The sequence below is a fragment of the Chiloscyllium plagiosum genome, unplaced genomic scaffold (genome assembly GCF_037043375.1).
Source record: "Chiloscyllium plagiosum isolate Xiang-an unplaced genomic scaffold, Cpla_swu_hap1 HiC_scaffold_29, whole genome shotgun sequence".
Taxonomy (NCBI): domain Eukaryota; kingdom Metazoa; phylum Chordata; class Chondrichthyes; order Orectolobiformes; family Hemiscylliidae; genus Chiloscyllium; species Chiloscyllium plagiosum.
Genome location: NW_028270167.1, coordinates 36354934 through 36367162, shown reverse-complemented (window position 1 = coordinate 36367162; position 12229 = coordinate 36354934).

The following is a 12229-nucleotide window of genomic DNA, read 5'->3' as shown; positions in this document are numbered from 1 at the left end:
GTGAGTGCATTGTGCTGGCATTCTGATGGCCCCAGGCAGTGTCTTTGTTTGCTCTGCTGTAACTCTCCATATTGTGGTCCAGTGGCCATCTTGTGTGTCAAGTGGCCAACTTATGGCTCAACGGCCATCTTGTGTGTCCATGTGCCTAGTGTCAGCCTGCCCTGTGACATCTCCCACTTCACTATCATCTAAAATACTGAACAAGAGCCAGGACTTTTCTAAGATCTAAAATATTGGACAAAACTCGGGGCTCAGGATGCAACAAACTCACACAGAGCCAGAATGGTTTCAGTGTGGGACTATTGCTCAGGCTGGAATTCCAAATTACACCTCCACTCTAAGAGAACCATCGACCCAACTTAACACTCAAGACTGAAACTACCTTTTACAGGCGATATGGCACCTACTACACCTGCTACACATACTGGGCATTCAACTTCAATTGAAATACATTCAGACATACTCTTAACCAACGGGACACCAACTGACTTCAGGAGGAAACAGGAGAAACACCATGGGGAACACCATGGGGGCAGCACGGTGGCTCAGTAGTTAGCACTGCTGCCTTACAGCACCAGGGACCCAGGTTCGATTCCAGCCTCGGGTGACTGTCTGTGTGGCCTTTGTACATTCTCCCCATGTCTGTGTGAGTTTCCTCCAGGTGCTCCGGTTTCCTCCCACAGTCCAAAGATATGCAGATTAGGTGAATTGGCCATGCTAAATTGTCGATAGTGTTCAGAGATGTGTAGATTAGGCATATTAGTCAGGGGTAAATGTAAAGTAATGGGGAATAGTTTGGGTGGGTTACTCTTTGGAGGGTCAAGTGTGGACTTGTTGTGCTGAAGGACCTGTTTCCACACTGTAGGGATTCTCTGACAACATAGATTTGAGGTGAAATAATAGGTCACACATTCTGTATAACTGCCAGCCTTGATCTGACCTGAGGGGAGAGCCTTTTCAACAGCTCCCCAAACAGCTTCCCCACGAGTTTAATAGAACATAGAACATTACTGCGCAGTACAGGCCCTTCAGCCCTCGATGTTGCACCGACTTGTGAAACCAACCTGAAGTGCATCTAGCCTACACTATTCCATTTGAACCATGTGCTTATCCAATGACCGGTTAAATGCTCTTAATGTTGATGAGTCTACTACTGTTGCAGGCAGGGCATTCAACACCCCTACTACTCTCTGAGGAAAGAAGCTACCTTTGATATCTGTCCTATATCTATCATTCTTCAATCAAAAGCTATGCACCCTCATGGTCGCCATCACCATCTGAGGTAAAAGGCTCTCACTATCCACCCGATCTAACCCTCTGATTATCCTATATCTTCCAATTAAGTCACCTCTCAACCTTCTTCTCTCTAACAAAAACAGCCTCAAGTCCCTCAGCCTTTCCTCCTAAGACCTTCCATCCATACCAGGCAACATCCTAGTAAATCTCTTCTGCACCCTTATGCCTTCTGAATAACCCAATCAACCTCAGCGGTAACTTTCAGGGATCTGTGTACAATGACATCAAGCTCTCTCTGCTCATCTACATTACCAAGAATATTACCATTAGCCCAGTACCCTGTATTCCTGTTACTCCTTCCAAAGTGAATCACCTCACACTTTTCTGCATTAAATTCCATTTGCCACCTCTCAGCTCATCTCTGCAGCTTATCTATGTCCCTCTGTAAGCTACAATATTCTTCATCACAATCCACAACTCCACCGACCTCAGTGTCATCCGCAAAGTTATTAATCCACCCTTCTATGCTCTCATCCAGGTTGTTTATTGAAATGACAAACAGCAGTGGCCCCAAAAGAGATCCTTGCAGTACACTAATAGTAACTGAACTCCAGGATGAAAATTTCCCATCAACCATCACCCTCTGTTTTCTTTCAGCTCACCAATTTCTGATCCAAACCGCTAAATCACCCTCAATCCCGTGCCTCCATATTTTGTGCAATAGCCTACCGTAGGTTTGTGAGGCACAACCTACCCTTCACAAAATCGTGTTGACTATACTTAATCAACATATTCCTTTCTAGATGATTATAAATCCTATCTCTTAGAACCTTTTCCAACACTTTACCCACAACCAAAATAAGGCTCACTGGTCTATAATTACCAGTCTATAATTACTCTACTCTCCTTCTTGAGCAAGGGAACAACATTTGCTATCCTTCAGTCTTCTGGCACTATTCCTGTCAACAATGACGACATAAAGATCAAAGCCAAAGGCTAGGCAATCTCCTCCCTGGCTTCCCAGAGAATCCTAGGATAAATCCCATCTGGCCCAGGGGACTCATCTATTTTCACACTTTCCAAAATGGTTAACACCGCCTCCTCATGAACCTCAATCCCATTCAGTCTTACAGCCTGTATCTCAGTGTTCTCCTCAACAACATTATCGTTTTCTGGTGTGAATACTGATGAAAAATATTCATTTAGTGTTTCTCCAATGTCCTCTGACTCCACACACAACTTTCCACTACTGTTCTTGATTGGCCCTAATCTTACTGTACTCCATCTTTTATTCTTGATATACCTGAAGATTCCTTGAACCTATTAGCCAATCTCTTCTCAAGTCGCCTTCTGGTTCTTCTTAGCTCTCTCTCTTTAGGGCTTCCAGCCCTAACAAGCAGCTTCAGAACCAAGAACCACAGAGACCAAACAGAGAAGCTGAATCAGGAAGCCAAACCAAGGTCATAGAGTCACAGAGATGTACAGCACAGAAACAGAACCTGTGGTCCAACTCATCCATGCCAACCAGCTGTCCTAAGTTAATCTAGTCCCATTTGTTAGCACTTGGCCCATATCCCTCCAAACCCTTCCTATTCATATACCCATCCAGATGTCTCTTAAATGCTGTAATTGTACCAGCCTCCACCACTTCTTCTGGTATCTAATTCCATACACATACCACCCTCTGTGTGAAAAAGTTGCCCATTGGTTACCTTTTAAATCATTTCCCTCTCACCCTAAACCTATGTCCTCTCGTTCTGGACTCCCCCTGCCCCAGGGAAAGGATCTTTTCTAGTTACCATTGAACCAAAGGACATCTGAGAGGGGGAAGCCAACCAAGCACTATACGAACAAAAGCTTCCAGACACTGGTCGGAACCAAGAAAACCGACAGCAAGAACATCAGGTACTGGACAGAATTTAAAACTGTGCTTTCCCCAATGGGGAACTGAAACTTCCAAGACCCCAAAGTCCTGACCGAGCTAACGGGGAGAGGAAGATGGGTGGTGACAGGGCATGGGACCCCAAGGATAGGAACCTGATTAAAGTTTCTTTGATTAAAACTGCTGTTTAGGTTCTAATAGTTTTTAATATGAGTTTAATTTAATAGAGTACTTAATTACTGTCTGCTATCCTGTATATAATAACGTCACTGTTTAGTGTTTTTATTTCTATTTCTTGTATTATACTTACCTTTTTGTATTTAAATAAACACAGAGATTCCTTTGCCCTGAAACACCTGTCTATTGCCTTTTTCATTTCTCATTCCCTAAATAAGTCCAGTGTCTAGAACCAGGGACCTGGGGTGATTCGAACCATCTAACAATCAATGAAGTACTGAGTGCAAAGCAGAACCCTACAATAGTCAGAGGGAAATTGAGAAGCAAATATGAAAGCAGATTTCTGCCAGAATGATGTCAAAAATCACATGACACTGGGTTATAAAATTATCAAATAGACCTGTTGGACTATAATCCGATGGTGAGTGATTTTTAACTTTGTCCATCCCACTCCAACACTGGAACCTCCACATCATGTAATAATAATAGGATGGTTATGGTAGAGGATTTTAACTTTCCAAACATAGACTGGGACTACCATTGTGTTAAGGGTTTAGATGGAGAGGAATTTGTTAAGTATGTGCAAGAAAATGTTCTTATTCAATATGTAGAGGTACCTACTAGAGAAGAAACAAAACCTGAACCTCTGTTGAGAAATAAGGCAGGGTATCTAGACTACTCAGACCCCTTGGCATCATGATAGCTCACAACCCCACCAAAGCACTAAAACAGCAGCTAATGAACTTATATAGACAACTATACAGACAACAAACAAAACTAATGTCATGTACAAAATACCTTGCAAGAACTGAAACAAACATTACATTGGACAAACAGGCAGAAAACTAGCCACCAGGAAACATGAACATCAACTAGCTCAAAAAGATATGACCCACTCTCACTAGTATCTTTGTATACAGATGAGGAAGGACACCACTTTGACTGGGACAACACATCCACCTAGGACAAGCCAAACAGAGACACGCGCGAGAATTCCTAGAAGCATGGCATTCTAACCGGAACTCTATCAACAAACACATTGACTTGGATCCCATTTACCACTCCCTGAGAAAAACAACAGGACATGACATCACCACAGGAAATGACAGCATTACCCCAAGGAAATCTAAACACATCAATCAAAAGCGAGCCATACCACTGATAACGTTACCTAGCATGGTGACAAAACATCTGAAACTGAACCTTCCAGCTCAGCGAGCAAACCCACATCCAGAATCTCAACCTGAGCTACAAATCTTCTCAAAACCCGCTATCAAGAACATCCTTCCTGCAACTAACCTATCTAGTCCTGATAGAATTTTATACATTTCTATGAGATCTCCCCTCATTTTTCTAAATAAGTATAACTCTAACCAACTCAATAAATCCTCATACACCAGTCTTGCTAACCCAAGAATCAATTTGGTAAACCCTTGCTGCAATCCCTCTATAGCGAGAACATCCTTCCTCAGGTAAGGTGACCACGACGGTACACAATATTCTAGGTGTGGCCTCCCAATGCCCTGAATAAGAGCAGCAAGACATTTTTGTCCCTGTACTTGAATCTTTCTCTCTGAAGGCCAAAGTACCATTTGCCTTCTTCATTGCCTGCTCTGTCTTCAGATTTTGCTACAAAAGTGGATAATCTGACATTTATCCACATTATGCTGCATCGTGCATTTGCCCTCTCACTCGGCATGTCCAAACCACACTGCAACATCCCACATCCTCCTCACAGCTCACCCTCCCTCCCAGCTATGTAAACTTTGAGACAGTATATTTAGTTTCTCATCTAAACCTTTAATATATATAGTGAATAGCTGGGGTCCTTGTACTGATCCCTCCAGTACCCAGCGAAAGTGAGGACTGCAGATGCTGGAGATCAGAGTCTAGATTAGAGTGCTGCTGGAAAAGTACAGCAGGTCAGACAGCATCCGAGGAGCAAGAAAATTGACATTTCGGGCAAAAGCCTGATGAAGGGCTTTTTGCCCGAAACATTGATCTTCCTGATCCTCAGATGCTGCCTGACCTGCTGTGCTTTTCCAGCACTATTCTAACCTTGTCCCTGCAGTACCCCACTAGTCACTGCCTGCCACTCGGAAAAAGACCTATTTATTCATTTTCTCTGTATCCCATATGGTAACCAATCTTCTATCCATCTCATTACACAATCCCCAGGCACACATGCTCTAACTTTACACATTAGTCTCTGATATGGAACTTTGACAAAAGTTTTCTGAAAATCCCAAATAAACCACAACCACTGGCTCCTCCTGTACTAATTACATCTGTGCTGTCGGACTTGAAAATCATACCTTCAAACCAGACTACTAAGTATTAATCACTAAGGGTTATGACAGCAAGAATTGAAGTGGAAAATTGCATAAAATTTGCCAGATAAAAAAAAAACTTGCATATTTTGGCTGACAGGTTACTGCAAGGCTATAATTGCCTGTGGGTACCTTTCTTTCAGGTCATTAACATGGAACCACCTGGAAATCTTTCCAACTTATTTCATACAATGTAGATTGTCAAGAAAAGTATTACAAAATTGAGATTGAGCACATAATCAAAGGGTCAGAATAGTATAAATATCAGGGACTTTGGCCCACTCATTGGACTTTTCACTATCGGTCTGGAATCACCATCACAAGACCCTTATGATGAGATAGAAATGTGGGTGCCATCATCACCCAAGTCCCCAATGGAGCGAAGGCAGTGTGAGACTAACTGGTTTATAAATATCACGTAGTTTAAGTTAATATATTCATTTTTCAGGTCACACTTGTCTTTAATATATACAAAGCAGCTTAAGCTAATAAATTGCTTCATATTAAAGTGCACGTCTTTTTGTATTCATTTTGATCAGGCCTCGAAGACCCGATTAGTAACTCTTAGCCTAACAGTACACTTGATACTATGAGCAGAGTTTGAGCAAAATGCTTGAGAAGAAGAAGGATATTAAGACTGGAGAATCATTCCCTCAAGCCATAGAATTAGTACCATAGACTTAGAAACAGACCCACTCATCCGCACCGACCAGACATCCCAATTTGGCCAAGTCCCATTTGCCAGCACTTGGCCCATATCCTGCTAAACCCTTCCTATACACGTACCCGTCCAGATATCTTTTAAATGATGCAATTGGACCGGTCTCCACCACTTCCTCTGGCAGCTCATTTCACACACGCACACCCTCTGCATGAAAGAATTGCCCAATAGGTCCCTTTCAAATCTTTCCTCTCTCACCTTAAACTTATGTTCTCTGGTTTTAAACTCCCCTACCCTGTGAAAAAGACTTTGGGTCTTCACTCTGTCCAAGTCCCTCATGATTTTATAAACCTCAATAAGGTCACACCTCAGCTTCCGATGCTCTAGGGAAAATAATCCTAATCTAACCATCCTCTCCTTATAGCTCAAGTCCTCACACCCCAGCAACATCCTTGTAAATCTTTTCTGAAACCTTTCAATTTTAGCAACACCTTTCCATTAGAAGGGTGACCAGAATTGTACACAGTATTCTATTGTCTTGCAATGATGGGTTTGGTGTGCTAGTGAACTGGTTGGCTGCATTGGGGCCCCATAGCTTTGGAGGAAAATCCCACAGGCTACTGCATGTCTGAAGGAAATAGATGTCCCAAAACAAACCAACAATGTCATTCAGCCAGTCAGCCTCTGTAGGTATAAGAATTAGTCAAAGTATCCTTGTAACCATATGGAAAGCAGGCCATTCGACCCATCAAGTCCACATCCACTCTACCCCTGTAACCCTGCATTTCCCATGGCTAACCCACCTCACCTGTGCATCCCAAGATGCTATGCCCATTTTAGCATGGCCAATCCACTTAACCTGCACACCTTTGGACTGCAGGAGGAAACCGGAGCACCCGGTGGAAACCTATGCAGACACAGGGAGAGTGTGCAAACCTCATACAGACAGTCACCCAAGGTTGGAATTGAATCCAGGTCCTTGGCACTGTGAGGCAGCAGTGCTAACCACAGAGCTACCAGGCCAATCATTAAAGGAGGTGATTGGTACATTGATGGCTGCGCTGACCACAGCAGTGTGGAGGGACAGAGGGATCTTGGTGTTCAAGTACATAGAGCTCACAAAGTTGCCACCCAAGTGGATAGGGCTGTTAAGAAAGCAGATAGTGTTTTGGCTTTCATTAACAGGGGGATCGAGTTTAAGAGCCGCGAAGTTTTGCTACAGCTCTACAAATCCCTGGTGAAGCCATACTTGGAATATTGTGTCCAGTTCTGGCCACCCTACTATAGGAAAGATACAGAGGCATTGGAGAGGGTGCAAAGAAGGTTTACCAGGATGCTGCCTGGACTGGAGGGTTTGTCTTATGAAGAGAGGTTGTCTAAGCTCAGACTTTTCTCTCTGGAGAGAAGGAGGAAGAGAGGTGACCTGATCGAGGTATACAAGATAATGAGAGGAAGGGATAGTGTCAATAGCCAGAGACTTTTCCCCAGGGCAGGATTGGCTGGCACGAGGGGTCATAGTTTTAAGATATTAGGAGAAAGGTATAGCGGAGACGTCAGAGGTAGGTTCTTTACGCAGAGAGTTGTGAATGCATGGAATGGGTTGCCAGCTGTGGTGGTGGAAGCAGAGTCATTGGGGACATTTAAGCGACTGCTGGACATGCACATGGATAGCAGTGAATTGAGGGATGTGTAGGTTAAGTTATTTTATTTTATATTAGGAATAATGCTCGGCACAACATCATGGGCCAAAGGGCCTGTTCTGTGCTGTACGTTTCTAAGTTCTAGGTTCCAGAAGGTTGTGCTGGCTGAGACAGCTCGGTGTTGGGGGGAGTCCAGCAGAACTGCAGCTGACTGAGAGATACAGAGTGAGATAGAGATCTACAATGGACACTTTAATACTGCATGTGGACTCCAGGTGTTGAGTGAATTCATTTAGCAAAATTGGTTCACGCTGTATCAAAGGGTGGTAGATAGTGAATTAGTTGTGTGAGGCTATGGGGCTTAGTGACAACTTTTTGAATGATTGTAAATGAGCAAGGTATAGCAGATACAAATCGACTCTCTGACAGCGGTTACACTCAGGGAGGATTTGAACAGAAAAAGACAAGCAAATGTGACCAATAGTTCATATCAGAAACCAAACAATCAAAGTAATGTCATAACAGTGTAATACATCTGCTGGTTCTGGACTATAAATCATTGGATTTGAAACTGTTTAAACATCTCACTCACTGCAAGAAAGAAAATGTTTCACAAGTTGTCAGGGAGAAAGAGAGAACAAGAGAGAGAGAGAAAGAAGCCATTTTCTTTGTATGATTGTGGTAAAAAATTTGTTCGGTCTCGATGTGAATTCCTTAGTGTGTCTACAGTCTCTGAAATAACTGTTCACCTTTTGCGATCTGGTTCATTCATAATTTCCTTCATTGGTTGCTAAGCTGCTACTTCATATGGTTTGTGTGTTTTCGTCCCTGGAGCTTGAGATCTGAGGAGGCTTTAAGTTGATGTCCCTTGAAGGAACTATCAATGGTTGTGTTAAAAAAAAACACTGCTACGGAGTGTTATGTGGAAGGAGTTTCTTAAGAACTTTGGTAAAAAATTACCTCTTGGACTTGATTGCAGTCATATGAAATCAGTTGAAGAAAGGAAATTAAGTTAAATGGCATAACTTATTTGTTCTTTCCTTAAAATGCTGTAGTGTGTGTTGTACTTAGTTCAAGGAAAGAGTCCTGGGCAAATAGAAAATTTCAAAATGTTTGTGACTGAATTATTTTGGAATTTCATTTTCTGGCCAGAATGAACTTCCAAATATTGTTGTAATATACGAGTGAATCTTTAATTCCCCATGGTAAGATTTGCTCATCTTAATTGTTCATTAGTTGAGATTGAAGCTGACATTATTTACCCAACTGTTCTCCCTCTGTGTAGTGAGACAAAACCAATATGTAATGTCACCCAGGAGATGGAAAGGGTGGATGAAGGAGTAAGACACTAAGGTGCAGCTATCTAAGGTTAAGGGAAGCCTCTGTGAAAATGAGGTTCTATTCACTGAGTATTCCTGGAGCAGTTCATTGACTATGCTGACAACTCCCACCCTGCCCTTAAATTCACTTGGTCTATCTCGGACATCTCCCTCCCCTTCCTTGACCTCTCCATTTCCATCTCCAGCAACAGTTTACAAACTGACATTTACTACAAACCCACAGACTCCCATAACTACCTGGACTATACCTCCTCCCACCTCATATCCTGCAAAATCTCCATCCCATTTTCCCAATTCCTCTGTCACCATCACATCTGCTTTCTCTGCCTCTGTCATCCAGACAGCTCTAGAACATAGACATAGAACATAGAACAATACAGCACAGAACAGGCCCTTCGGCCCACGATGTTGTGCCAAACATTTGTCCTAGCTTAAGCACCCATCCATGTACCTATCCAATTGCCGCTTAAAGGTCACCAAAGATTCTGACTCTACCACTCCCACAAGCAGCGCATTCCATGCCACCACCACTCTCTGGGTAAAGAACCCACCCCTGACATCTCCCCTATACCTTCCACCCTTCACCTTAAATTTATGTCCCCTTGTAACACTCTGTTGCACCCGGGGAAAAAGTTTCTGACTGTCTACTCTATCTATTCCTCTGATCATCTTATAAACCTCTATCAAGTCACCCCTCATCCTTCGCCGTTCCAACGAGAAAAGGCCTAGCACTCTCAACCTATCCTCGTACGACCTATTCTCCATTCCAGGCAACATCCTGGTAAATCTTCTCTGCACCCTCTCCAAAGCTTCCACATCTTTCCTAAAGTGAGGCGACCAGAACTGCACACAGTACTCCAAATGTGGCCTAACCAAAGTCCTGTACAGTTGCAACATCACTTCACGACTCTTGAATTCAATCCCTCTGCTAATGAACGCTAATACACCATAGGCCTTCTTACAAGCTCTATCCACCTGAGTGGCAACTTTCAAAGATCTATGAACATAGACCCCAAGATCCCTCTGTTCCTCCACCTCACTAAGAACCCTACCGTTAACCCTGTATTCCGCATTCTTATTTGTCTTTCCAAAATGGACAACCTCACACTTGGCAGGGTTGAACTCCATCTGCCACTCCTCAGCCCAGCTCTGCATCATATCTAAGTCTCTTTGCAGCCGACAACAGCCCTCCTCACTATCCACAACTCCACCAATCTTCGTATCATCTGCAAATTTACTGACCCACCCTTCGACTCCCTCATCCAAGTCATTAATAAAAATTACAAACAGCAGAGGACCCAGAACTGATCCCTGCGGAACTCCACTTGTAACTGGACTCCAGGCTGAATATTTGCCATCTACCACCACTCTCTGACTTCGACCGGTTAGCCAGTTTTCTATCCAATTGGCCAAATTTCCCTCTATCCTATGCCTCCTGACTTTCCACATAAGCCTACCATGGGGAACCTTATCAAATGCCTTACTAAAATCCATGTATACTACATCCACTGCTCTACCCTCATCCACATGCTTGGTCACCTCCTCAAAGAATTCAATAAGACTTGTAAGGCAAGACCTACCCTTCACAAATCCGTGCTGGCTGTCCCTAATCAAGCAGTGTCTTTCCAGATATTCATAAATCCTATCCCTCAGTACCCTTTTCATTACGTTGCCTACCACCGAAGTAAGACTAACTGGCCTGTAATTCCCGGGGTTATCCCTATTCCCTTTTTTGAACAGGGGCACAACATTCGCCACTCTCCAGTCCCCTGGTACCACCCCCGTTGACAGTGAAGACGAAAAGATCATTACCAACGGTACTGCTATTCCTCTTTTGCTTCCCACATAATCCTAGGATATATCCCGTCAGGCCCGGGGCACTTGTCTATCCTCAAGTTGTTCAAAATGTCCTTCACATCTTCCATCCTAACAAGTATCTCCTCTAGCTTACCAGTCCGTTTCACACTCTCCTCTTCAACAATACGGTCCCTCTCGTTCGTAAATACTGAAGAAAAGTACTCATTCAAGACCTCTCCTATCTCTTCCGACTCAATACACAGTCTCCCACTACTGTCCTTGACCGGACCTACCATACCTCTGCCATACCTTCCCCACTACACTGCTCTAAACCTCCCACCTCCAAACATAATAAACACAGGGGCCCTTTTGTCCTCACTTTCCACCTCACCAGTCTACGCATCCAACGTATCATCCTCAAACATGCTGGCCAACTCCAATTCGACCCCACCACCAAGAACATCTTCCCCTCCCTACTCCTCTCTGCCTTCTGCAAGGACTGTTCTCTTCATCACTCCTTGGTTCGCACCATACTCCCTATCAACCCCCCCCCCCCCCCCCCTCCCAGCACTCCCCTATCCCCAGTATCTTCCCCTGCAATCGTAAAAGATGCATAACCTGCTGACACACCCCACCCCTCCATCCAGGGCCCCAAACAGTCCTTCCAGATTCACCTGCCTCTCGTCCAACCAAATTTCCTGTATCTGGCTTTCTCTATATCTGGGAGGCCAAATTTAAACTTAGACAACGTTTCACCGAGCATCTCAGCCAGACTTGTAAGTGCCAGCCTGACCTCCCAGTCACTACTCATTTCAATTCCCCTTCCCATTCCCTTTCTGACATGACCATCCTCTGCCTCCTCCATTGCCACAGTGAATCAGATCACAAATTGGAGGAACAGCGCCTTATCTTCTTCCTGGGCAGCCTACAGCCCAGGGGAACTCAACATTGAGTTCTCCAATTTCAAATAATCTTCCCATCCTTCCCCCTACTCCCTTTCCAGCTCCTCCCCCTTCCTTCCACCCCTCTGCTTGACCCGTCCTTCCAGCTACCAACCAGATCCATTCCTCCCATTGACCTACTGGTCATACCCACCACCTGTATTCACCTATCATTACCACGCCACTCTGCCCCTCTCCCCACCCATAACTCGTCCCCCCACCGCC